At 41.3% G+C, this 27,245-nt stretch overlaps 1 non-coding gene across 1 annotated transcript; it reads left to right on the forward strand.

The window, feature by feature from the left end:
- The first annotated feature begins 11,797 nt into the window (after nt 1–11,797).
- LOC116662349 lies at nt 11,798–11,904 on the forward strand. Its single transcript, XR_004318385.1, has one exon. It is a non-coding gene; the product is annotated as a U6 spliceosomal RNA (small nuclear RNA).
- Nucleotides 11,905–27,245: the final 15,341 nt, after the last annotated feature.

Below are 27,245 nucleotides of genomic sequence, written 5' to 3' on the forward strand. Positions count from 1 at the left end.
GCTGGTGGTTTAAAACAACAGAAATGTCTTCTTTCACAGTTCTAGAGGCCCCAAGTCCAAAATGAAGGTACTGGCAGGGCCGTGCTCCCCCTGAAGGTTCTAGGGGAGGATCCTTCTTTGCCTTGTCCTAGCTGCTTGGTGGCTCCCAACAATCTTTGGTTTTCCTTGGCTTGTAGCAGCATCACTCCATTTTTTGCCTTCATCTTCACATGGCCTTCTCCGTGTGTCTCCTCTGTGTCTGTGTCCAACTTTCCCCCTTATAAGGACACCAGTCATCGGCTTTAGGGCCCACCCAAGTCCTGCATGACCTCCTCTTAACTTGATTACATCTGCAAAGACTATAATTCCAAATAAGATCACATTCACAGGTACCAGGGATTGGAACTTGAACTTTTGGGAAGACATAATTCTACCTGCTACACATAGCCGAGTCCAGATTCCAAGTCTGCAGAAATAGACTCTGCTTCTCAATGGGAGGAGCGATAAAGTCAGGCTGTATAGGAATGTGTCTGTGCAAACCCAAATGGGAGGACTTAGTGGCTGTTTTGCCATTGACCAGAGCCTCCTCTGTCAACTAGTTTAGGTTTCCCTCACGCTCAAAAAGCATCTCTGCTAGTCTAGGTTATCTTCCTGGAGGGCTGCATCGGATCTCTCTCCAGTGCAGGTCTGAGCTTTACATTGCTTCCCCCTTGTTAGGCCACGACCATACAGTTGCCTCCTTACAAAATACCAAGAGACACCCTAGTGAATCCCTGCGTTGCAGACATACTTCTGGCTCTCTTTGGAGAGCAGTAATACTAGCTCCCGGTGCACTCAGGATCAATTGTCCTGCCAATACAGCCATCTTTTCCAGGCTGGATGGTCCTGAGTATGAGGAGACCACACTGACCAGATGGTAGGGTTCATTTCAAGTCCGCAGAGCCCTTACCGTGACCCCTTATGGAGCCAGGGCCCCCAACCTGCCTAGGAACTAGGACCTCTAGCCCAGAAAGGCCTAAGCTTTCAGAAATGAGGAGCATACATTCCCCAAATGGGTCACTGGGGAGAGCAGCCAATGCTATTCCCATTCCTTGGTTCACAATACCTCATATTCTGTTTACTGGGGCCACAGCATCATGCCTTAACTATTAATTCAGTGCATTTGCCACATCATGAAGTAACGTTCCCTAACCTCACAGGGTTTTTTTTTCTTGAGCTGCCATCTTTGCTGAGCCTTCAGTAGGCTCTGGGTGCTTCGGGTGATGCAGTATTTGGCAGGGCCAGTGGCTCCCATGGGCACATGCCTATTGTCACAACTCCTTTCTTGGAAGAAGTGCCCCTTACTCTGAAGCCCTGTTGGGTGGCATACAATGCCCACAGTTGAGGCATTCTGTAAGCCCTCAGGTGGATTGCTGGCAGAGATGCTGTGCAGAGAAGGCAAGTCTAAATTCAGAGTACATGCAATTATGGCTCCCTCCAGGGTAGAAGGAGCCCAGTGTAATCACCCTGCTTCCACAAGGCTGGCTGGTGCCCTTGAGTAATGTCATCACATTGAGGGCTCAGTATTGGTCATTGCTCCCGTGGGTGGGGCATTCAGTGGTGGCATATGGACATCAGCCTTGGTGAGAGGCAACAGACCCTCCAGCCCTTCCACCTCAGCCACTGCCTGTGGGGGTCCATTGCATCCTGGAGAGAAGCTGGCTGACCTCCACCAGGCAGAGACACAGGGATCCACGTCCTCTTCCCATGTACTTCCTTAGGTACACTAGTGATCTCCACACACCTCTTCTCCAAACCTTCTTGTCTATGACTGTGATATTGTGATTTATAATAAGAAATATATATAGTTGGTCTTCGTCCCAGTTTCTGGCACAGAGCTCCTAAAAGTCTTGGAATTTCCTAAGTGATGAGAATGATAAAAGTGTCTTTATTATGTGAATGAGGTGACTTTCAGGCCCCACCTGAGGATGGGGGCTGGTTGCCAGGGGAACCAACCATGTGATTAGAGGGTTGGAACTTTCAGTTCCACCCCCCTTCCACCTCTGTGTGAGCTGCTCTAGCAAGTTAATGGAAACTCCAGAGGGGGTTGTGGGAACCCCCCATCCATAGCTGACTCGTCAGCAGCACAGGTGATAACCTGGGCTTGCAGTTGTCATCTGAAGTGTGTGTGTGGTGGGGAGGGCAGTCTTGTGAGACTGAGCCCTTAACCTGTGGGGTCTGATGCTGTCTCCAGGGAGATAGTATCAGAATTGAGTTGAATTACAGGGCACTCAGTCAGTGTGTGAGAATTGTTTGGTGCTGGGGAAATACCCACACCGCACCTTGGAATTGGGTATGCAGACTCCTTCCTCCTGACCCAGTTTTACACCTCCTGGGTCCCTGACCAATCAGTCAAGTCATTTTCCAAGGACATCTTTATCTCAAGCCATATCTCTCTACCAAGTGGGTAACCGAGTGTACTGCTCACTGGGGAGATTTTTCCTCACCACTGTCCCCAAGGGTCACCCTGAATGGGACTGTAGAGACCCATCTATGAGCCATGTCTGAGTGTTTTCCCCTCATTAGTCAGCCATAAGGAACCTCAGCCCGCGAGCCCACAGGACTGAGCAGAGGGAGAGTACTAGTGTGATGGAAGCAGGTGACCTGGGATCTTAGCTACCTGTCCATGTACCTGACTTGAGCCTTGGACCCCAGTTGGGCTGGATCCAGAAGGTGCCATCTCCCCTGGATTGCTGCTTCATTCACCTGGCCACAGGATTCGGTGATCTGCCAATATTCATCTCATGAGGGGCAGCTCCGGTCACATAGGCACTTGATATCCTGTGGTCAGTCTCTAAGTCTGGACCACACGGCCCAGTAGCATGACAGCAGTTGCTTTTTGAGTGGTCTGAAGCTCTGCCACAGAAGATATATATGGCTTGGCTCCAAAACTTTCTGGGATCCTTCTGCTGAGGCTTCCCACAGACTCTGCACAGCATCATTAGTTACCATGGACAGATCCCCTTGCGCCATTAGATTGGAGCATCTTAAGGCTCTAGTGGTAGACCATCGTGTTCTGTGATCCAGACCGTCTGCAGGGCCCTTTCTTGCTCTGGGCCACACTCAGAGCAGGTCATACTTGTGCATCCCCAGACCTGCTTGATTAGACATTCTGCCGATTTGATGATCTACCCAGCATCATGCCAAATAAATCGCTTGTCTTGCTTGAGTTAGAATCAGTTTCTTGCTGCCATCAAAAAATCCTAACATACAAAACATTCTGCGAGTGTGGGAGAGGAACATCAGAGACAGTCAATTGATCCAGAGGCAAGTACTTTGATCTGAGCTCAGCAGTGAGGAGAAGGGCAGATATGGCAGGTAGCTGGGCTGGAGCAGAACAGCGTGCTCAAGAGACAGACAGCATGAGGGCTGTCACCACCAGAACTCCATGGCCACCATAGCATTCTTTAACCCAAAGGTGGGTATAAACCAGGTTCTTATCTGGACTGGTCCTATCGGGACTCTGTGCTTCTTCCCCTCCATGCCCTGAAGCTTGGACCTGCTGAGGACACCACGTCACCCCACAGAAACATTCCACTCCAATCCACCTCGGATGGCTGCAAAGAAGTCAGGAGCCCAATCTTCTATTTTTCCACTGGTTGTACAGTCCCTGCCTGGTCTCCACCCCAGCCCTGCCAGACACCCACCGGGAAGCCCCAATTCCCAGTAGTAACTCATGACTTTGCCTACTTGCTTCCTCAAGACGGGAACTCCCAGAGAAGCAGAGGCCAGACCACAGCCCAGAAACTCTGTCCAGCCTCTTATCTCCAGGGAGCTTTGTCATCTGTCATCCTAGAGTGAAGAGGTTGCCCTCTCCTAATGCAGCCACAACCTCTATATTTGCCACTCTATTTTCCATGGCTCGTGCCTTTCATTTTGTAGCCAGAGAAGTCATCACCAAACTCAAAGTCGCCTAGATTTTTCCCTGAGGTTATCATCTAGGATTTTATAGTTTTGCATTTCACATTTAGGTTTAAGATTCATTTCGAGTTAATTTTTGTGAAATGTGCCCTGTCTGTGTCTAAAGTCATTTATTTGCATGCTGATGACCAGTTGTTCCAGCACCATTGGTTGAAAAGATAATCCACTTTCCATTGAATTGCCTTTGCTCCTTTGTCCAAGATCAGTTGACAGTATTTGTAAGGGTCTATTTCTGTTGTTCCATTTTGCAAAACTGAAAACCCTGTTGATGGAGTTGGGGAAGCAAATGGTGGACCCAGGGAGCTTCCCATGTTCTATATAAGAACATGTCCTGGCTCATGGGAACATGGGTATTTATTTATTTTTTTAAATTCAGATGCACAGAATCAGGTTACTCACTATCCATCAAGTCTGTCCACTCAAGGCCCATTTTCATTTTGTTTATTTTTAAAATAAGCTCATTAACACTTATGAAGCCACCACTCAATCCTGGCATGGTACCATTACCAGTAAGTTACATATACCATCCTGACACCATCTCCCCCACACCCCACAGTGACCAAGAGGCCACATTTGGATTTATCACTCTTTTGCTTTTTAAAATTGGGGAAAAATACATATAATGCAAAATTTGCCATTTTAATCACATTTAAGTACAATTCAGGGGTTTTAATTACATTCATGGTGTTCAACCATCATTATATTTCTAAAACTCTTTAATCACCCCAAACAGGCTTTGTATCTATTAAGCAATAAATAGTTCCCTGTTCCTCTCCCCGACCCCTGGCAACCTGTATCCACTTTCTGTCTGTATGAATTTGCCCAGTCTAGATATCTCATATAAGTGAAATTTTATATTTGTTATTTTATAATTGGTTTATTTCACTCAGGATAATGTTCTCAAGGCTCATCCATGTTGTAGTGTGTGTATCAGAACTTCGTTCCTCTTTATGGCTGAATAGTATTCCATTGTATGGATGGACCACATTGATTTGTCTAGTTATCTGTCCATGGACACTTGGGTTGCTTTCCCTTGTTTTATCATGTATCTTTTCAGTTTATCTTATTTTTGAACTTTTTGTAAAAAGTATCCTGTCTGTAATCTTCTGTGAAAATGCTTTTCTATCCTCAACATTATGACCAAGATTATTTTCCATGATGTTGTTTGTAGCTGTAGTTGATTCATTTTTACTGATATATAATATTTCATAATTTATTTACCCATTCTCTTGTTGCAGGGCATTTCAGTTGTTTCCAGTTGGCTGCTATTAGTCCTACCAATTTACACTCCCACTAATAATGTATAAAAGATCCTTAGGGATCTACAGCTTCTTCAACTCTTGGCATTTTCAGACTTTGTTTCCACCAGGCTGGTGGGTGGAAATGGTCTCTCCCCATGGTCTTGCATTTCCCTGATTACTGATGATTAAAGAAATGTTCCCATATTGACAGCTGGGGAGGTCATTCTGGCTTTCACAGGAGTTCACTTGAATTTGATGCTAACTAAAACAGCCTGCCTACAGCCTGTCAAACATACACTGTACGTCTGCTTTAATTATTAAAGAAAAGGGCATATTGACCAGAAGTAAAGAATGTTCATGTTAAAAATAAAGATTCAATGCCCCCCTTCCTGGGACACCAGTGCTGGTCCTCCTTGGATGATAAGACTCCCTTCCCAGGTGCTTAGGCCATACTGACTTACTGCATATGCGTTGGTCTCTTTTTTTTTTTTTTTTTTTTTTTTTTTCAGTTTTTGTTGTTTTTTTAAAACCTTGAAGGAAAGTGTCCTTGACTTGTTTGATATTCTTTGTTCTGACAAGATCTAAAACTGTGCTGAAAACCATGCTTCTCCAGAGCAGCTCCTCAGTTATCTGAGAGGCTGTCTTCCAGGCTATAGCCCTCAGTTTGGCTCAAATAAAACTCTTTTTCTGTTCCTCTCAGAGACTGACTGTTTACTGATTATTTTCCTTGACAAGGTGAGGTGGGCCTTCTCCCGAGTGCTTTCTTGGTAATACGCATTTTCTCTCCTATGTTATTACCTAGTTTTGTCTTCCTTTTCTTCAGGGGTGCATTACCTAGCCTTGACCTTTGCTCTTTAATAAAACCAACAACAAACCAAATATATAAATCTAGTAAAGAGAGTATAGACTGAACCCTGTGGACAACTCTCGCTTTTGAATACAGGTGCAAAAGCCTCAAGAGAAGATAAGCAAGTGAACTCCAGCAAAACAGCGAAAGAGCAAGATGTTATGTGTGACCGAGCAGGGTCCCCTCCAGAAATAAAGGGCAGCTCAACATTTGAAAATCTTTTCACAAAAGTCATTACTCAACAAATGAGAGGAAACTGCTCAATCATATCAGTAGGTACTGATAAGATGTTTGATAAAATTCAACATTCATTGCTTTAAAAAAAGGTTGTGAATGAATGGATGGGGCAGTGAGACAGTGCCTTGACTCTTCTGGGGATCTCACAAAAGCCATGAGATGCTTGGAAACCCCCCTAAAAAAACTCCAGCAAAACCAGGAGACCGAGCTCCTTGGTGCCAAGGCAGTTAGAATTCGCAAGGAAGCCACAGGGGACTGGCGTGGACTCCATAGAGGCAGCCCCACCCTGGCATATCCCAGATAGACCAATGAACTTTGTCTAAGTACGGAGTTCACTCTAAAGTGGTATAACCAATCTCCCTTGCAGACAGCAAGAGCAATAGGACCTGGGGAACATCGGAGGGACACAGAACAGAAGCCATGTAGGGGATACCTGCAATTAATATGTAAACAGCATAGCAAAGCAACCAAGGGAAGCAAATCTCAGAAAACACCAGAAACAAAGTATGCTTCTGTAGGTGAGGAACTCATCCAGTAGTGGTTCTTCTACATGCCTTGCACAAAGCAAGAGCTTGGAGATGTAGGACAGCAGGCTGGGAGGTGGGGAGGAGGGTAAAGAGAATGGGGACTGAGCAGAAGTCACACTGCGGGGGGCGGGGAGAGATGCATTGAAGACATGAAGAATAACGAATTGGCTGAGTGCCCTCAGAGCTCAGAAAACACTAATTTATCAATATATTCTCATATGGTTAGTACTTTTGTGTCCTATTTAAGAAATCTTTCCTGGGGGGTGGATATAGCTCATGCCTAGCCTGCATAAGGTCTTGGGTTCAATCTTCAGTCACTCCATTAAAAAAAAAAAAAGAAATCTTTCTCAACTCTGAGACCATGGAGACATTCTCCTGTTGTCTTCTACACGCTTGATTGTTTTGCCTTTGACTTTTAGATTTACAACACAGCTGGAATTGATGTTTGCATATGATGTTAAGCACTGGTCAAGATTTTTTTCCGTAAAAAAAAAAAAAAAAAAAAAAAGAACTTCCAGGTTGAAGATGCTCAGGAATCAGGAAGGCTCAGTAGCGTCTTATTGCAAGGTCCAGGTTGACTTTCTTGATTGTTGCTTTTAACAATGCCAGGAAGCTGACCAAAGTACTCTCTTCCTTTAAAAGGACACAGCATTGAGATGCAAGTCCCTTTGGCAGCGGGGCGTTTGCTTCTACATATTGGCTCTTGGGTACTTTTAGGTTTTAAGGGAAGTCCTCCGAAATTCTTCAGGTCAGATCACAATTGCCTGTAGGAGTAAATGCATCTTTGTGAGTTCCCAGGGAGGGGATGTTGTGGGTTCTCTCCCTTTGACTACTCTCCACTCCTCAAAAAACTAAAGTGCATTGAAATGCAAGTCCCTCTGAGTGCAGAGGCATTTGCGTATCCATTTCAGGGGCTTGGTCATTTTTCAGTTGTAAGGGGGCCATTGGAAATTCTAAGGGGCAGATCACCATTGCTTCCCAGAGTAAATGCATCTTTATGAGTTCCTGGGAAGGGGATATTGTGGAGTCTTTCACTTTGACAATCTTCGAATTGACCCCTCTTCTCCTTTCTGTCTTGGGGTTTCATCTTGTCTTGCACAGACTTCAGCCATGGCCTCCTGACAACTTTCTGTCTTTAGCTCCCCCACCCCCATCTTTCCTACCAGTACTGCAGATGGCTTTGCAAGTGCACCTGCATCCTTGGGGAGGGCTGGTGACCCAAAGAGATGGAGAGGGTAAATTCTTCTTTACCATCTTTGGGTCTCTGGCAGGCCTAAGAATTCAACTGACACAAGACATATGAACAGGAGAGAAGCACACACATTTTATTAAATGTTTACATGTGCCTGGGTGCCTTCACAGGAGAATGAAGACCCCCAAGAAGTGACCAAAGCAGGCAGCTTTTCTACCCTTTAGACAAATAAATGTTGAATTTGTGAAGAATTGATAAGAAAAAGGGGTGGTAGGTGGTGAAAAAATAATTTGAAATACAAGTATGAAACTAAAAGATTTGCTGGTACAGATCTCCAAGCTCTCGAAGCTGGTCTCTGGTGCAGGGAGGGCACTTCCACAGGGGCAGGCTAGTTCCTGCTTTCAGGAAGAAAAAGGAGGGTCAGAGCATCCTTCTTGCACTTGTTCTTAAATGCCTTTAATTCAAAATAATCAATATGCCACAGCAGCAAATGCAGGGGGTGACATAATCTGGTTTGCCTTGGGGGCTTCCCAGGCACTGGACTTCTGTCTCTGGACATGGGCTCTTGGTTCCATGGAAGTGTTCACTTTGTGAAAGTTCATCAAGTTGTACATTTGTGACTGTTCCCTTTTCTGTCTGGTTGTTTTACTTGAGTCAAAGTTCACTGAGATTTCTTTTTCTCCCTACAGATAGTGAATGGATACATCTCTATTTTATACAAGTGGTTCTTTCCCCACTGCTGTGAAGTGTGTTGGGGAAATAGAATTAAAACCAAAATCTCCTCCCAACCCAGAACACCTCTCCACAATAGAAGAAAAGAAAGAACACATCTATGTCATTGAACAAACACAATACCCGAATGATGTGGGCAAAGAGGGGTGCCCATTTGACCGACGCAGAGACAGAAGGAACTGTCTCCTCTACAGAGCTATGTGGACACACAGCCTCTTCCAGCAGGTAGCTTTTGCAACTTGGAGTCCAGTCGGCCCCTCTCATCTCTGGAAACTGGGAGGTCTTCGTGGGCCACATCTTCCTGGATTACATTTCAAATGGTGCTCCCAGATCCTGAAGGGGAGGAAACATTCCTGAGTTGTGAGAATGGCCAGAGGCTTATTCAGCCATTAAAAAGATTTACATATATTTTAAAAAGGACAAAAGGAAGAAATGCTGAAAGAAAAGATCTGGGCGGCGGGGGGGGGGGGGGGTCTGTCACCTTATCTTCCACCAGGAGAATGAGGGCTTTTACTCCTAACTTGTATCTGCCCTTACAACCACCTCCCTGGCTTCCCACGAAATAGCAACATCACAATATTTCATTATCTCCATTGTCCTTTTAACTTTTTCTGGGCAAGTTGCAGACACCAGCAAGTAAAATGCAAAGCTAAACAATGATCAGAATTACAGTAGGATGAATTTCACAATTTGGTATTTGCCTTGGGAGAATAACCTTTTAAATATATGATACCAATGTGAAAGGGTTAAATCAGATTCCTGGCAGACTGAGGTTGCAAAAGACAGGTCTAATGTCACTTGATTAACTTTAGGACACAAGCTCCCCCAAACATTTTCCTTCCTCATAGGTTACTTTCACTAGCTGGTGTGACATCTTTATTACTTGAGTTTCCAAATGATTAACTACTTGAGTATCATTTTGAAGTTCCTTGCAAAGTTTTGTCCAATCCAAGTCTAAAGAGTAGCTTAACTCTGGTGTTTTATCATTTCAACTTTTAGTTAAGAGTTTTTCTTGGGAGGAGGGAATAGCTCAAGTGGTAGAGCACATTCTTAGCGCACACAAGGTCCTGGGTTCAATCCCCAGTACCTCCTCTAAAAAAATACACAAATAAGTAAATCTAATGACCTCCTCCCCCAAAAAAGTAAATTAAAAAAATGTAGAAAAGATAAACAAGATTACACTGTATAGCACAGGGAAATATATACAAGATCTTACGGTAGCTCACAGAGAAAAAATGTGACAACGACTACATATATATGTTCGTGTACAACTGAAAAATTGTGCTCTACACTGGAATTTGACACAACATTGTAGGATGATTATAAATCAATGAAAAATGTTAAAAAAAATTTTTCTTGTAAGGTGAAATACATCTCTCCTGAGTTTTCATCAAATATCTAAATAACATCACATTTACATGATAATTTAGGTCCCTCTGTAATTGTTCCATCTTCTCAAATACTGTCTCAGAAGTGAAATGCAAAGACACTCTTGGCCATTATGTAGCATCGAAGGCTTATGAGGCACCAGTTGAAGAGCACAGATGGAACTTCCAGTGTTTGAGTTCATGGCCATATTTGTTTTTAGTCTTGGGACAAAGCAGTCCTGTGGGCCCTTTTTTTCTTGCATCAGTCCAAATCAATAGTCATAATCATCATAATGTTAAGCTGGAATAAAAGCCCAACCTTTGTTTATCCATCCCTACTGGAATCTGGGGAGCTTGTGTCCTAAAGTTAATCCAGTCATATTAGACCTGTCTTTTGAGCTTCTGTCTGCAAATGCCAGATTTCTGCTTGTCTATTAATTACCATCGTTTAATCTTTCGGAAGTCCTAACCCAGTACCTAACTGTTCCCTTTGATATCAACAGTCCTGTGACTTTGAATTAGGAATGCTGTCTTAACTGCTCTTTTATAGCTGCTAGCCTACTTGAGTGAAGGCCTTTGAGAGCTTTCTGGGATGATTTTTTTCCCCATTATTAAACTATTTCACTAATTACATGTTTGCTCATTTTTTAAAACACTTTTTTGGGGGGAAGTTATGTGCTTATTTTTGATGAAGGTACTGCGGGTTGAAGCCAGAACCTTTTGCATGCTAGGCATGCCCTCCACCGCTGAGCTATGCCCTCCTTGCCTCATAAATGCGATTCTTAAAGTAATTTAAATACCTACTACTGTGAATAGGATGGCCTGGATGCCTGTAAGAACAGGCAGGGGGAGGGGAGGGTACTTTTGAGTACTGAGCATGACCATGAAAGGATTCAGTTAAATCAGGCGCAGAACTTGGTCTCAGACCAAAATCATAGGCCTCCCAAACCGGAGATCAAAAGGAGCTAGACCATGCGTGCTCAGAGGACTTGCTCTCATTTCTAATGAGGTGAACGGCCGTCTTAACAGAGTAGGTGGCAAAATCCTGGTAAGTGAGTTTTCTAGAGTTTGAGTGGTTAAATCCTAGAAGAGAGCAGAAATAAAATCACTTTTTCTGTCTGATTGGAAAGCACTGGACTCCCCAAAGCGGGAATCGAGTTTGTTAAGAGAAGCTGCCATTACCCGAGCAGTGGCTTTTGAAGAGGGCAAGACCTCGTACTCACCAAGCCCACTGGCTACCACCCAGCTAGACCCCCAAGCCCAGGGCTTCAGGCTGTCGGATGTCACTCACCCCATGGCTAGGCAAAATCTCTTACCTTTTACAAGCATTAGTTCTACTAGCTACATAGTAAGAGTCTGGTGCCTTTAAAATTCCTCGGTGCGGGGAGGGTCTAGCTCAAGGGTAGAGGGCATGCTTTGCAGGCAGGAGGTCCCAGGTTCAATCTCCAGTACCAACATTAAAAAAATTTTTTTTTAATTCCCCTCCTTACTCAGATGATTTTTGTTGATGACACAGCAACACTAACCAGGCAAATAGGGATTTTGGTGTAAGAACTATTTTCCCCAAACTTCTTTTAGCATCCTTTTCAGTTCATTTCCCCATTTCCTTCTGGGGAGCCAGAAGTATAGTCGATTCACAATGTTCTGTTAATTTCTGGTGTGCAGCCTAGTGATTCACTTATACATATGGAGCATTTTTTAAAAAATGAACGAAAGTGCTCGCTTCGGCAGCACATATACTAAAATTGGAACAATACAGAGACGATTAGCATGACCCTTGTGCAAAGGTGACATGCAAATTTGTGAAGCAATCCATTAAAAAAATAAAATAAAAATAAAAAATAAAAAACGAACAAAAGCTTCTTACTGTGTTAAAAGAGGAGCTTCTGTGTTTGGAGTCTGCCATGTTTTGGTGTTTTGTTTTGGTTTTTTTTTTTTTGGTTCCTTTGTTTCTTTGTTTTATTGAATGAAAGATACTTTAAATTCTATAGTGTTTAACAATTTTCTAAAGTTTCACACACAAAATTTCATATAATCCCAAAACAACTTTTTTCTAAAACTCCCCTACCCCTACACTGCCCCTCTTCCTTTCCTTCTCCTCACTGGTAACCACTAGTTTGTTCTCTATATCTGTGAGTCTGCTTCTTTTTTGTTACATTCACTAGTTTATTGTATGTTTTAGATTCCACATGAAAGTTATACCATACAGTATTTATCTTTCTCTTTCTGACCTATTTCACTTAACATAAAGCCCTCAAAGCCCATCCATGTTGCTGCAAATGGCAAAATTTTATTCTTTTTTTATGGCTCAGTAGTATTCCTGTGTGTGTGTGTGTATACAAATACACCACATCTCTATGCATTCATCTGTTGATGGACACTTAGGTTGTTTTCACATCTTGACTATTATAAATAATGCTACAATGAACATTGGGGTGCACACATCTTTTCAGATTGGTGTTTGTTTTTTTCAGATGTTTACCCAGGAGTGGAATTGCTGCATTATATGGTAGTTCTATTTTTAGTTTTTTGAGAAACTTCCATGCTGTTCTCCACAGTGGCTGCACCAATTTACATTCCTATCAACAGTGAGTAAGGTTTCCTTTTCTCCACATCTTCACTAACATTTATTACTTGTGGTCTTTTTGATGATAGCCATTCTGACAAGTGTGAAGTGATATCTCATTATGGTTTTAATTTAGACTTCCCTGATGATGAGCGACATTGAACATCTTTTCATGTGCCTGTTGGACATCTGCATTTCTTCTTTAAAAAATGTGTATTCAAATTTTCCTGCCCAATTTTTAACCAGATTGTTTGTCTTTTTGGCATGCGAGAACTCTACCACTGAACCACCAATGCAACTTGTTTGTCTTTTTGATATTGACTTGTTTGAGCTGTTTATATATGTTGGATATTAACCCCTTATTAGTTATATCATTTGCAAATATCTTCTCCCATTCAGTAGGTTGTCTTTTTGTCTTGTCAGTGGATTCCTTTGCTGTGCAAAAGGCTTTAAGTTTAATTAGGTCCCATTAGTTTATTTTTGCTTTGTTTCCCTCACTTTAGGAGACAGATCAAATAAAAAAGAAATACTTCTTCTTCTTTTTTTAGATTCCACATATGAGCGCTCTCATATGGTATTTTTCTTTCTTTTTCTGGCTTACTTCACTTAGAATGACATTCTCCAGGAGCATCCATGTTGCTGCAAATGGCATTATGTTGTCGGTTTTTATGGCTGAGTAGTATTCCATTGTATAAATATACCACATCTTCTTTATCCAGTCACCTGTTGATGGACATTTAGGCTGTTTCCATGTCTTGGCTATTGTAAATAGTGCTGCTATGAACATTGGGGTGCAGGTGTCTTACTGAAGTAGGGTTCCTTCCATTGTATATTCTTGCTTCCTTTGTCATAGATTAATTGACTATACATGCGTGGGTTTATTTCTGGACTTTATATCCTGTTCCATTGATCTATGTGTCTGTTTTTCTGCCAGCACCATACTTTTGATGACTGTAGCTTTGTAGTATAGTCTGAAGCCAGGAAGCATGATTCCTTTAGCTCCGTTCTTCTTTCTCAAGATTGTTATGGCTACTTGGGTTCTTCTGTGTTTCCATGCAATTTTGGGGGGGGTAATTAAGTTTATTTATTTATTTATTTATTTATACTCCAATACAGTTTAATGATTGTAAAAAAAAAAACTCCTACATTTTATGCACCTATTTTTACAATATCACATTCTTTAAATTGAAGTATAGTTGATGTACAATATTATAAGTTACAGGTATACAATACAGTAATTCACAATTTTTAAAGGTTGTACTCCATTTATAGTTATTATACAATATTGGCTCTATTCCCCGTGTTGTACATCCTGGTAGCTTAGTTTATACCTGAGAGTTTGTACCTCTTAATCTTCCACCTCCATCTTGCCCCTCCGCTTTCCCTCTCCCCGCTGGTAACTACTAGTTCCTTCTCTACATCTGTCAGTCTGTTTCTTTTCTGTTGTATTCACTAATTTGTTGTATTTTTTTAAGATTCTACATGTCAGTGATATCTTACAGTATTTGTCTTTCTCTGTCTGACTTATTTCACTTAGCAAAATGGCCTCCAAGTCCATCCATGCTGTACACCAGAAGGTAATACAACATTTTAAATCAACTGTTTTGCAATTAAAAACAAGCAAACAACCAACCCATTTAAAATATGGACAGAAGAACTGCACAGACATTTTTCCAAAAGAGGAGATGCAGATGGCCAACAAGAACATGAAAAACTGCTCAATATCACCAATATCAGGGAAATGCAAATCAAAATCACAATGTAATGATGGCAAAGATGTTCAGAGAACTCAAGAGGAGTATAGATGCACAGAGTGAAGTTTTTAGCAAAGAGGTGGAAAATATACAGAATACCCAAACAGAGTTGAAGAATAAAATCACTGAAGTGACCGATACACTACAAGGAACCAAGAATAGACGAAATGAGGCAGAAGAACGGATCAGTGAGCTAGAATACAGATTAGCGGAAATCACTACTTCAGAACAGAAAAAGGAAAAAGAATGACAAGAAATGAGGATAGTTTAAGAGAACTCTGGGGCAAAATGAAGCACACTAATTTTCGCATTATAGGGTCCCGGAAAGAGAAGAGAGAGAGAAAGGACCTGAGAAAATCTTTGGAGAGATAATCACTGAAAACTTCCCCAACTTGGGAAAGGAAACAGCCACCCAAGTCCAAAAAGTGCAGAGTTCCACACAGGATCAACCCAAAGAGGAACACACCAAGGCACATAGTCATCAAATTGACAAAAATCAAAGACAAGGAGAAAATATTAAAGTTAGCAAGAAAAAAGCAACAAATAACATACAAGGAACTCCCATAAGGTTATTAGCTGATTTTTCATCAGAAACTCTACAGGCCAGAAGGGAGTGGCACTATATATTTAAAGTGATGAAAGAGGGAAACTTACAACCAAGAACACTCTGTCCAGCAAGGCTCTTGTTCAGAATTGATGGAGAAATCAAAAGCTTCACAGATAAACAAAAGCTAAAAGATTCCAGCACCACCAAACCAGCTTTACAACAGATGCTAAAGGATCTTCTCTAGACATCAAGCCATAGGAGGGGAGAGTAAAGAGAAGAAGGAGGAAAAAAAAGATGTACAAAAGATTCTTTTGGCAATTTGGGGTCTTTTGTGGCTCCATATGAATTTTGGGATTGTTTATTCTAGTTCTGTGAAAACTGTCGTGAGTATTTTGACAGGGGTTGCACTGGATCTGTAGATTGCTTTGGATAGTATGAGCATTTTGATTATGTTGATTCTTCCAATCCAAGAGCACAGGCTATCTTTCCATTTCTTGGTACCATCTTCAATTTCCTTCATCAATGTTTTGCAGTTTTTAGGGTACAGGTAACTTCCTTGGTTAAGTTTATTTCTAGGTATTTAGTTGTTTTGGATGCAACGGAAATATTATGTCATTTATGGAATTCTGGGTTTTGAGGTGAAAAAAGAAAGTGAATGAAGGGCCACAAAGGGCAGAATATCCTTCTTCTTTATGGGTGAGTTGTATTCCAATGCATGTATATGCTACATCTTATTTGTCCTTTCATCTATTGATGTGCACTTAGGATGCTTCCATATCTTGGCAATTATAAACAGTGCTGCTGTTGGGGGAAGGTATAGCACAAGTGGTGGAGCACATGCTTAGCATGCATGAGGTGCTGGGTTCAATCCCTAGTATCTCCATCAAAAATAAATAGACCTAATTACCTCACCAAAAAAATAATACACTAATAAATAAATAAAATATTTTTTTAAAACAATGCTGCTGTTAATAGTGGGGTGTATGTATCTTTTTGAGTTAATGTTTTTGTTTTTCTTGGATATATGCTCAGGAGTGGAGTTGCTGGGCTATGCGGTGGTTTTATTTTTGGGTTTTTGAAAAACCTCCATATTGTTTTCCACAGTGGCTGCACCAATTTGCATTCCCGCCAACAGTGTATAAGGGTTCCCTTTTCTCCACATCCTTGCCAACATTTGTTATTTGTATTCTTTTTGATGATGGCCATTCTGATATCTCTTTGCGATTTTATTTGTTTATTTTAATGGACGTACTGGAGATTGAACCCAGGACCCAGTGCATGCTAAACTAAGCGTGCACGCTACCACTGAGCTATACCCTCCCCACTCCATGCAAATTTTTAAATTATTTGTTCTAGTTCTGTGAAAAATACCATTGGTATTTTGACAGGGATTACACTGAATTTGTAGATTGCCTTGGGTAGTATGATCATTTTAATAATATTAATTTGTCCAATCCAAGAATAAGGTATATTTTTCCGTCTGTTTGTGTCTTCAATTTCTTTCATCAAAGTCTTATAGTTTTTGGAGTACAGGTCTTTTACCCCCTTGGGTAGGTCTATTCCTAGGTATTTTATTCTTTTTGATGTGATTGTAAATTGGATTATTTCCTTAATTTCTATTTCTGATGTTTCATTGTTAGTGTAGAGAAATGCAATGGATTTCTATATATTAATTTTGTATCCTGCAACTTTACCGAATTCGTTGATGAGCTCTAGTAGTTTTCTGGTTGGAGACCACCATATTTTAACAGCAGTTTTTGTAGCTCTATCCTTCTGCTCCGTGTAAGCTCTGCAATGATTTACTGCCATCTGAGCCGGCAGTTGTAAAACCTCTGACAAATCAACTATCAATTTTTCCGTGAGATGTTTCAGTTCCCATGGAATTCAGAAATCCCCTATCTTTCCAAATTCACCCTGCAGTATGACAGTTACCAAACTTCTAGTTAATATTTATATATCATATATAAATGTATATAATATATATTATATATAAATGTAATATATATATATATATATATAATATATATTCATTTTAAGTCCAGAACCAAGAATTGCAGCTTTAGTCACTGCCATTAACTTGTGTATTTGTCAGCTGAGGATATCATCTGCATATGGGACAATCTGCAGAATGGGAGAGAATGTTTGCAGGTGATGCAACTGATGGGGGACTGGTTTATGGGGTGTGCAGGCAGCTCATGTAGTTTGATGTCAGAAGGATGGACAGCCCAGTCAGGGAATGGGCAGAAGTCCTAAAGAGACATTTCTCCAAAGAAGGCATCCAGATGGCCAACAAGCACATGAAAAGATGCTCAACAATCCCTAATTGTTAGAGAAATGCAAATCAAAACTGCAGTGAGGGGGGAAAGTGTAGCTCAGTTGGTAGAGTGCATGCTTAGCATACACAAGGTCCTGGGTTCAATCCCCAGTACCTCCTCTAAAAATAAATAAATAAGGAAACCTAATTACGTCACCCCCCCCAAAAAAAAAAAAACTACAATGAGATATCACCTCACACCAGCCAAAATGGCCATCATTAAAAAATGCACAAATGATAAATGTTGGACAGGGTGTGACGAGAAAGAAACCCTTCTACACTGTTGGTGGGAATGTAAATTGGTGCAGCCACTATGGAGAACAATATGGAGATTCCTCAAAAAAGTAAAAATAAACTTACCATATGATTCAGCAATCCTACTCCTGGGCATATATCCAGAGGGAATCTCAATTCAAAAAGACACCTGCACCTCAATGTTCATAGCAGCACTATTTACAATAGCCAAGACATGGAAACAGCCTGAATGTCCAACGACAGATGACTGGATAAAGAAGATGTGGTATATTTATACAATGGAATACTACTCAGCCATAAAAAAGAATAAAATAATGCCATTTGCAGTCAGATAGATGGACCTGGAGATCATTATTCTAAGTGAAGAAAGTCAGAAAGAGAAAGAAAAATGCCATATGATATTGGTTATATGTGGAATCTTAAAAAAAAAAGGACACAAATGAACTTATCTACAAAACAGAAACAGACTCACAGACATAGAGAACAAACTTATTGTTACCAGGGTATAAAGTGGGTGGGAAGGGATAAACTGGGGATTCGAAATTTGCCACCTCTTGGGGAGTGATGGAAATGTTAGCTACCTTGATTGTGGTGGTGGCTTCATGGGTGTAGACATCTATCAAAATGCACCAAATTGTACATCTGAAATATGTGTAGTTTACTATACAGGAATCATACCATAATAAAGGTGTTAAACAAAAAACCTTGTGTGCTGGTGCAGGCTTATTTACAGACAAAACAGACTTCCATCTTTTTATGACATCGCTGCAGTACAGGAAGTCTTAAGTGGGTCACTTTCACCCCAAGCACATGAGCCATGAGCAAACATCACCAACGGTGCAACATTTACAGGAAACAGATGAAGCAGGTTGGGGTTTTCACAGTTTGGAACCCCCAATGCTGGGGGAGAGACTAGAAGCCAATTTCAGTTGTTCAAAGGCCTCTTCAGATTCTAGGGCCAAAGCAGAGACCTGGAGAATTATCCATGCAGTTGCTCCATCTGGGGTTTGGTCTGTTCTGCAAAAGCAAGAATGAATCCGCTGTTGATAGTGTACTAGCCCTAAAACTGACTTTTTTCTTTTTAGCAGTAGTAGGCAGTTTGATCTGCAAAGTGGGCTGACTCCTAGACTGGAACACTCTATGGCCAGCAGCTGACAAGAGACAGCTTAAATATTTGAGCTCAGTTTAGCAAAGTTGCACTTTGTCCAGTGAGGCTTATGTCCCTAGCCGAGGAGAAGTTGTAAGAAAACCAAAGTTTCAGTTCTGCATTGCTCTTGCATTTCCAAGACTCCCAGTGAGTCATCTACATATTGGATAACTGTAGACCTCTCTGGTGGCATACATCTCTCTAAGTTTTCCTGCAAATGAGTAGAGAAAATAGTAAGAGAGTGTGAAACCCTCGAGGAGTCCTTTGACATAAATACTGGACTTTTTCCACAAGCGAAAACAAGCAAGAATTTAGGTTCATTTGCTAAAAGAATAGAAGGAAAGAAAGAAAATACTGGACATAGCTTAGATACAGAGAAGAACTTTGCAAACAATGGTGCCAAAGTCAGAAGAGCTGCAGAAGTTAATGAAGCAATTCATTGATTTAGTTCTTTAAGGTTTTGTATAAATCTATGTAATAGTTGATTATCTTTATTAAATGTATCTTCCATTATGGGATGATCGATTCTGTCCCCCCCCAAATTCAAATGTTGAAGCCCTAGTCCCCAGTGGAATGACATTTGAAGGTGGGGACATGGGGAGGTAATTAGGTTTAGATGAGGTCATGAGGGTGGGGCTCTTATAAGGGATTAGTGGCCTTATGAGAGGAAGGTAGAGATCTAGTTCTTTCCACCCTAAAGCACACAGGACACGCTGTGGGAGCACACAGCCAGAAGGCTTGATACAGGAAGCAAGCTCTCACCAGGAACCAAATCTGCTAACGTCTTGACCTGGGACTTCCAGTCTCCAGCACTGCGAGAAAGACATTGCTGTAATTTGAGCACCCCACCCCAAGCCCGGGCCTCTGGCGCTTTGTTATAGCAGCCCCAGTTGACTGAGGAATCATTCTTCTTTATCGGAAGTGTGGGAATTTAGGAGGTGCGTGCCTTTTTCAAATTGTCACTTGTTTTTCTAATTCTTTTATAATGAGTTTTAGTCCTTCAAGTTGAGCTCTTGACAAAGGATCTTGTTTTACATGTGACTTGGCTTATCCCTTTAGTAAACTATTTTTATTGGTTCTAGATCTCAAATTTAACTAACATCTTCATTCTCCAGGGCTCAAAGAATGCAACGATTTGTTTCAGCTTTGGGTGCTTTTCCAGCATGGTGTGAGGTGACCACTTCTCCCAGCTCCATTTTCTCTCAGAAGGTACAGCCTAAACAAGGTGCCCTTTCCCCCAGGAGCTACACAGACACTCCCTGCGAATATGGCAGCCTCTGATCCACAGAGCAAGGAAGCCACTCTCCCCAGCAAGTTTGTGGCAATTCGGAAGGAGGAAGTCAGAACACACGTTCCCCAGGCAGAGAACGTGTCTGTGTGGGAAGCACAGATGGAAAGGTGCAGCAGAAGCACGAGCCTAGATACCAGCAACTCAGACTGGCGGGAATCCAGACGTTTCTCAGGAAGTTGCCGGAAAGACAAGGATGGGCTCGCCTGAGGAAATGAGGAAATGTTTTGGACACAGAGGTTCCCCAGTTTCCACCTCCCCGATCCCCTTGGTCTGTGAGCTTTCAGCCCTTTACTAAGTGCTTCCTAGCTGAGAGTTTTGCCACCTCTGGTCTCCTGGTTCTCCTGTCCCGGCAGTTCCTGCCTCCTCCGGCCTCTCTCTACAGGGCCTTTTCCTGGGGTTCTTGAACTTCTCCGGGGTAGTGACATATGGTGTCTTTCTTCCTTTTGTTGCCAAAAAAACTGGCCTTCATGCCCTGAAAGATGAATTGAGACTTGGAGACAGAGTTGGAGGAGTATCAGAAAAGAGTAGCTTTATTGCTTTGCCAGGCAGTGGGGAGGCCCAGCAGGCTCACACCTTAGAGACTGTGAATCCATCTTGGGGTTGGGGTCTTGAGGTTTTATCGAAAAACTGGATGGAGCACAAAAGTGATAAGAATCAGGGCAGTTTGTGGTGCTATATTCCTTTTAATCTTGATAAGTCCATCTGGCGTCATGGAAAACTCCTTAGGGTCTGTCTGTTCTTTTGAGGTCATGAACCTGTGACTTTCTTTCTCGAAAACAGCTTCTGGGTAAAAGAATGTACAGGGAAGTTTGGGGGCTAGTTTAGCAAAGCAATTGAGTGAGTAAACAAAAGGAAAAGCAAAATGTGTCAGAATGAATCAGCAGACAGCAGGAAAAAGCCTTAGCGTCAAGGAAGTCATTTTGTTAGGTACGTTACTTAGATTTCTATTCTTTTACTTTCTCCCCTTTACAGGTTGGCTAGGGGAGAAATCACTCCCTTTAGAAAGGATTTCCAGCTGAGCAACTGGCACGGCCCCACACTGCCAAGTGCTTCAGCAAACTTCTGGGGCTCTAAATGGTAATGTCAGGTGGCAAGCAAGTCATGTGGATGACCTCAGACTCTCTGGTAGCTTCTCTCTCAATGGCATCAGCTTTGCTGGCCGTCTCAATAGGAAGAGTTGGTTTCCTTTCACTGAGACAAGAAAAAGGTAGAATTATATTACATTTTGGGCTCCGTTCCAGTATTGACATCCAGCAGTTTAACACCTTATTAACAGCAGAGAGACCACAGGAAACTTTCCAAATACTCAGAAACTAAATGCACTTCTAAACACTCCATGGGTCAAAGAGGAAGTCTTGAGGGAAATTTGAAAACTAGACCGCACTGGCCTCTCGCTGCCTCGCCCCCAGAGACGCCCGCGCTCTGTCTGTGGCGCGCGCACCTACTTCTGCTTTAACCCGAGCGCCCAACGCCCGCCCCTCGCGGCCTGTCTCTTGCCTTTTGAAACAGCCTACGCTTTATGTGGTATGTGTCTCTCTACAGAAATCTACCTTTACTCAGCTGTGGCTCACACTTGAGTTCTTTCCTACGCGAAGCCAAAGACCCACGCCTGGTGAGGCGCGTCCCAGGGGCTCCCCCGAGACCTGGGGCGCCGCCCTCCTCACGCCCCACACCCGTCTCCCCGCATCATCTCTCTGGCGCCCAACGTGGGGCGTTTACATACAGAAACGGGGCTCAGAGGGCATGATCTCGGCCGGCCTATTGGGCCTACAGCGCCCCTCTCTTCGGAGGGTGGCAAGGGGGTTCTCCCGTGCCGTGCAGATTCAAGCAGCCCTTTAGGTGGCAGCTGACGCTGCCTGCAGGGTCTGGCAGACAACAGCTCCCCAGCCGTGAAGGAGCCCCCCGAGCCCAAGGCTCTTTTCCCCTCCGTCTTTTCTCATTCTCTCTTCTACCGCTCTATCTCTTCAGACTCGAGAAGATCCACCAAGGGGAACACTCAGACATCCAAATTAAGACCACGTGGCAAATAATTGGCAACCTGATTGAGGCCCGTACACTGGACTGGCCTATAGAGAAGACTACTGCTCACCTTAAAACAATGTTCAAACAAAGGAGAAGCTACCAAACCAGAATGAGAAGAAGATGATATCTGAGGTAGACAGCTGACCCAAGACACGGGACCAGCTATTCTGGTTGAGCAGTTTTGCTCCCGGATCACCGACCACCCATAGGGTTAAAACTGTTTCCTTGGACCGTGGAGACTCACAGCTCATGTAAAAGTTCCTGGAGTTGCCAGCTGGATACTCCATACCTGAGCAAAACCTTGGAAGTCCACCCAAGAAGGCCAATCCATTAAAACCCAGACTCTGGCGTCCAAGACACCTCAGATTCCACATATTCTTGCAAACCTTGCAGCAATCTGCAACTGCTTTTCAAGTAACACTCCAGTGAGACAGTCCCGTTGCCCTAGGGAACTACAGATCCTTGTTGGATAAACCTCTTTCTTAAAAAAAAAAATAGCCATTTGTCCTCTCTTGGACCAGCCCGCTTCCAATTCTCAGGAGCGCACTATCTTTCACTGTTTTTCTTTTCTTTTTTTTTTTTTTCATTTTTTTTCACTGTTTTTCTTTTACTTCACTAATACAAATCTTGCTTATTTCACACTTTCTGTAAAGAAAAAAATAGACTGAAATGAATGAAAATGAAAATAAAGCACAGCACAATGTGTGGGACACAGCTAAAGCAGTGCTAACAGGGCAATTTGTAGTGCTTAACACATACATTGAAAAAGAGAAGTCTCAAATCAATGACCTGAGCTCTCACCTCGAGAAAAGCAGAAAAAGAAGCATAAAATGAACATAAAGCAAGCAAAAGGAAGGACACCAAAAAGGCAGGACCAGAAATCAAGGACACTGGAAGCAGAAAAATGAAGGAGAAAATCAATGAAACAAAAGATCAATAAAATTGACAAACCTCCAGAAGATTGACAGAGATAAAAAAGGATAAGACAGAAATGACAAATATCAGGGGTGAAACAGGGGCGATCACCACAGACCCTGGAGCATCAAAAGGATAATAAGGAATTCTATCACTAGCGTACATAAATGTGACGATCTAAATAGAAATGGAAATGGACAAAGTCTTCAAAAACCACAGACTACCACAGATCACCCCATACAGAATAGGTCATTGGAAGAATCCTGTAACTATAAGGAGATTGAACTGACGGTTTAAAATCTCCCCCGAAAAGAAGCTTCCAGCCACAGATGGTTTCACTGGGGAATTCTGCCAAACGTTTAAAGAAGAATTAATATTCCACACAATCTTTTTTCCAGAAAATGAAAGAGGAGGAAATACTTTTCAATTTGTTTTATGAAGCTAGTATTACCCTAACACCAAGACCAGACAAAGAAAATTTAAAAAGAGAAAACTACAAACCAATATCCCTCATGAACATAGACATAAAAATCCTTAGCAAAATATTAGTGAATGGCATTCAGCAAAATATAGAAACACTTACAAAGCACGACCAAGGAGGGTCTTATTCCAGGCGCGCAGGCTGGTTCAATATTTGCAAATCAATCAGTGCCATCAGCCATGTTAACAGCCTAAAGAGGAAGAGTCACATAAAGATGCTAATTGGGGGGAGCTCAGTGGCAGAGCCCACGCCTAGCACGCATGAGGTCCTGGGTTCAGTTCCCAGTACCTCCATTAAAAAATAAACAAGTACACCTAATTTGCTCCTCCCATAAAAAATAGTTAGAAAACATTAAAACTGCAAAAAAAATTTTAAAAATGCTAATTTATACAGAAAAAACATTTGACAAAATGCAATACCTATTCAAGACTTTAAAATCCTCAGAAAAATGAGACTAGAGGAGGAACTTCCTCAACTTAATTATCTACAAAAATCCTACAGTTAACATTATATTTAAAGGTAAAAGAGTACTTTCCCCCTGAGATCTAGAGGGAACAAAGCAAAGATGTCTGTTCTCACTACCCTTATTCAAGTTAGTGCTAGAAGTTCTAGCCAGCGCATCAAAGCAAGAAAAGGAAATAAAAGGCATACAGATCAGAAAGGAAGAAATAAAACGGTCCCTCTCTGGAGATGACATAATTGTCTATGTGGAAAATCCCCCAAACCCTAGAATCAACATGGGAATTCGACAAGTTTGCAATATAAAACAATGATCAATAGGATTTCTATAGACTAAAACTGAACATCTGGACATCAAAAGTTAAAATACAGTATCATTTACAAGAGCGCAAAACAAATTGAAATGTGTAAGTATAACTCTAACAAAGCATGTACAGGACTTATGTGCTGAAAATTACAAAAAGGTCATGAAAGATCTAAATAAATGGAAGGACATAACCTGTTTATGGATTGGAAGACTCAGCATAGTAAAGATATCAATTCTCCCCAATCGGACATGCAGACTTAATGCAGTTCCTATAACAATCCCAGCAAGATTTCTTATAGATACAGATAATATTATTCTAAAATTTATATTGAAAGGCAAAGGAATTAGAATAGCTAAAGCAATTTTTGAAAAGAAAACTTAAGCGGGAAGAATCAGTCTACCCAATTTCCAGACTTATTGTACAGCTACAGTGATTGAGATGGTGTGTTATTAGCAGGGGAAAGACACATAAATCTACGGAACAGAACAGAGAACCCATAAATAAAGCTAACTGATTTTTGACAAAGGTTCAAAAGCAATTCAATGGAGGAAGGATAGACTTTCAAGCAATTGTCCTGAAACAATCAGAAATCCAGAGGCAAAAATAAACCTTGACCTAAGCCTCATACCTTATTCTCAAAATTAGCTCAAAACGGATCACGGACATCAATATAAGACTTCTGGGGAATTAAAAAAGAGAGAGAAAACCTTTGGTACCTAGAGCTAGGCAGAGTTCTTAGATCTGACACCAAAAGCATGATCCATACAGGGAAACACTGATAAATTAGACTTCATTGGAATTAAAATTTCTGAAAGATTCTGTTAAGTAAGAGGATGAAAAGACAAGCTACAGACTGGGAAAAAATACTTACAAACCACATACCTGAAAAAGGACTAGTATCTTAATACATAAAGAACTCAAAATCCAACATTAAAAGCAAGCAATCCAATTAGAAAATGTGTGAAAGACATGAACAGACATTTCACCAAAGAGGAGATACAGATGGCCAATAAGCACAAGTAAAGATGTTCAACATCACTGTCCACTAGGAGAATGCAAACTAAAATCATAATGAGATTATCATTACACACCTATCAGAATAGCTACAATAAAAAAATAGTGATAACACCAAATGGTGGTGAGGATTCAGAGAACTGGTACAGCCTTTATGGAAAATGGTTCCATGGTTCCTTATAGAATTAAACATGCAGGAGGGAGGGTAAGGCTCAGTGGTAGAGCACATGCTTACCATGCGTGGGGTCCTGGGTTCAATCCCTAGTACCTCCATTTAAAAAAAAAAATGTAACATGCAACTACCATATGACCCAGCAATTGTACTCCTGGGCATTTATCCTAGAAGAGTGAAGACTTATGTTCACCCAAAAATCTCTGCCTGAATGTTATAGCAGTATAGCAGTCTGCAGTTCATTCGTAATAACTAAAAACTACAAAGAACTCAGATGTCCTTCCATAGGTGATGGTTAAACAAACTGTGGTCCATCCACACCATGGAGCACTCCTCGGCAACACCAAGGAAGGAACTAGTGATACACTCAATTATCTAGATGACTTTTCAGAGAATTGCACTGAGTGTAAAAAGCCAATTCCAAGAAACTGTACACTGTATGATCTTTAAGATCCTATTTATATAACATTCTTGAAATAATGAAAGTATAGAAGTAGAAAACAGACCCTGGTTACCAGGGAATAAAGAAAGAATGGGGCTGGAGGAAAGTGGGTGTGATTATAAAAGGGCAAAAGGAGAGAACCTCATGGTGATGGAATTGTATCTTGGCTGGATCAGTGTCAGTATCTAGTTGTGATATCATACTGTCATTTTGCAAGATGTTACCACCTTTGGGGAACTGGGTGAAGCAGACAGAAGACCCTTGGTATTGTTTTTTAACACCCACATGTGAATCTACAATTATCTCAAATGAAAGAAATTCAATTTAAAAAACGGACAAAAGAATGGAAAAGAATCTGAAAAGAAAAAATATATATGTATGTATGTATATGTATAAATGAATCACTTTGCTGTGCACCTGAAATTAACATTATAAATCAACTACACTTCAATAAAAAATTTTGTTTTAAATGGACAAAGGATCGATACATATTACTATATATAAAATAGACAAACAACAAGGATCTATTGTATAGCACAAGAAACTATGCTCAATACCCTGTAATAGTCTATTATGAAGAAGAATATGAAAAAGAATACGTAAGGGGGAGGGTGTAGCTCAGTGGCAGAGTGATTGAACCCAGGACCTCCATTAAGTAAATAAATAAACCTAATTACCTCCTCCCCAAAATGAATAAGTAAAAAAGTTTTAAAAAAGAAATTGTTTTTTAAAAAAAGAATATGTGTATATAATGTATGACTGAATCACTATGCTGTACACCAGAAACTAGTACAACATTGCAAATCAACTAAACTTCAATAAAAAATAAGAATAAAAAAAAGACAAAAGATTTAAATAGACATTTTACCAAAGAAAACCTATGAATGGATAATAAGCACATGAAAAGATGTTCACCTTATTTGTCTTCAGGGAAACACAATTTAAAACCAAAATGAGATGTCACTTTACAACCATTGGAATGGCCAGAATGATAAACAATTGTTGGAGAGGATGTGGTGAAACTGGAACCCTCATACATTGTTGGTGGTTGTGATGTTAATTTTATGTGTCAGTCTGAGTGGGACCTGGAATGCCCAGATATTTGGTTAAACATTATTTCTGGTGGGTCTGTGAAGGTGTTTCCAGAAGAGATTAACATTTGAATCAAGTAGGCTGAGTAAAGCCAATGGCCCTCCTCCACCCAAAAAATAACAAAATAACAAAATAAAATAAAATAAAAAGGGGGCAGGGTATAGCTCAAGTGATAGAGCCCATGCTTGGTATATACAACGTCCTGGGTTCAATCCCCAGTACCTCGTCTAAAAATGAAATAAATAAGTAAACCTAATTACCTGCCCCCATCAAAAAAAATAATCAAGTAAAATAAAATTTTTAAAAAGCCAAAAGCCCTCCCCAGTGTGGGTAGGCCTCTCCCAATCCCTTGAGGGCCTAAATAGAACAAAAAGCCCCTGGCTC

Source organism: Camelus ferus, chromosome X, assembly GCF_009834535.1.
Source record: "Camelus ferus isolate YT-003-E chromosome X, BCGSAC_Cfer_1.0, whole genome shotgun sequence".
In the NCBI taxonomy this organism is placed as follows: Eukaryota; Metazoa; Chordata; class Mammalia; order Artiodactyla; family Camelidae; genus Camelus; species Camelus ferus.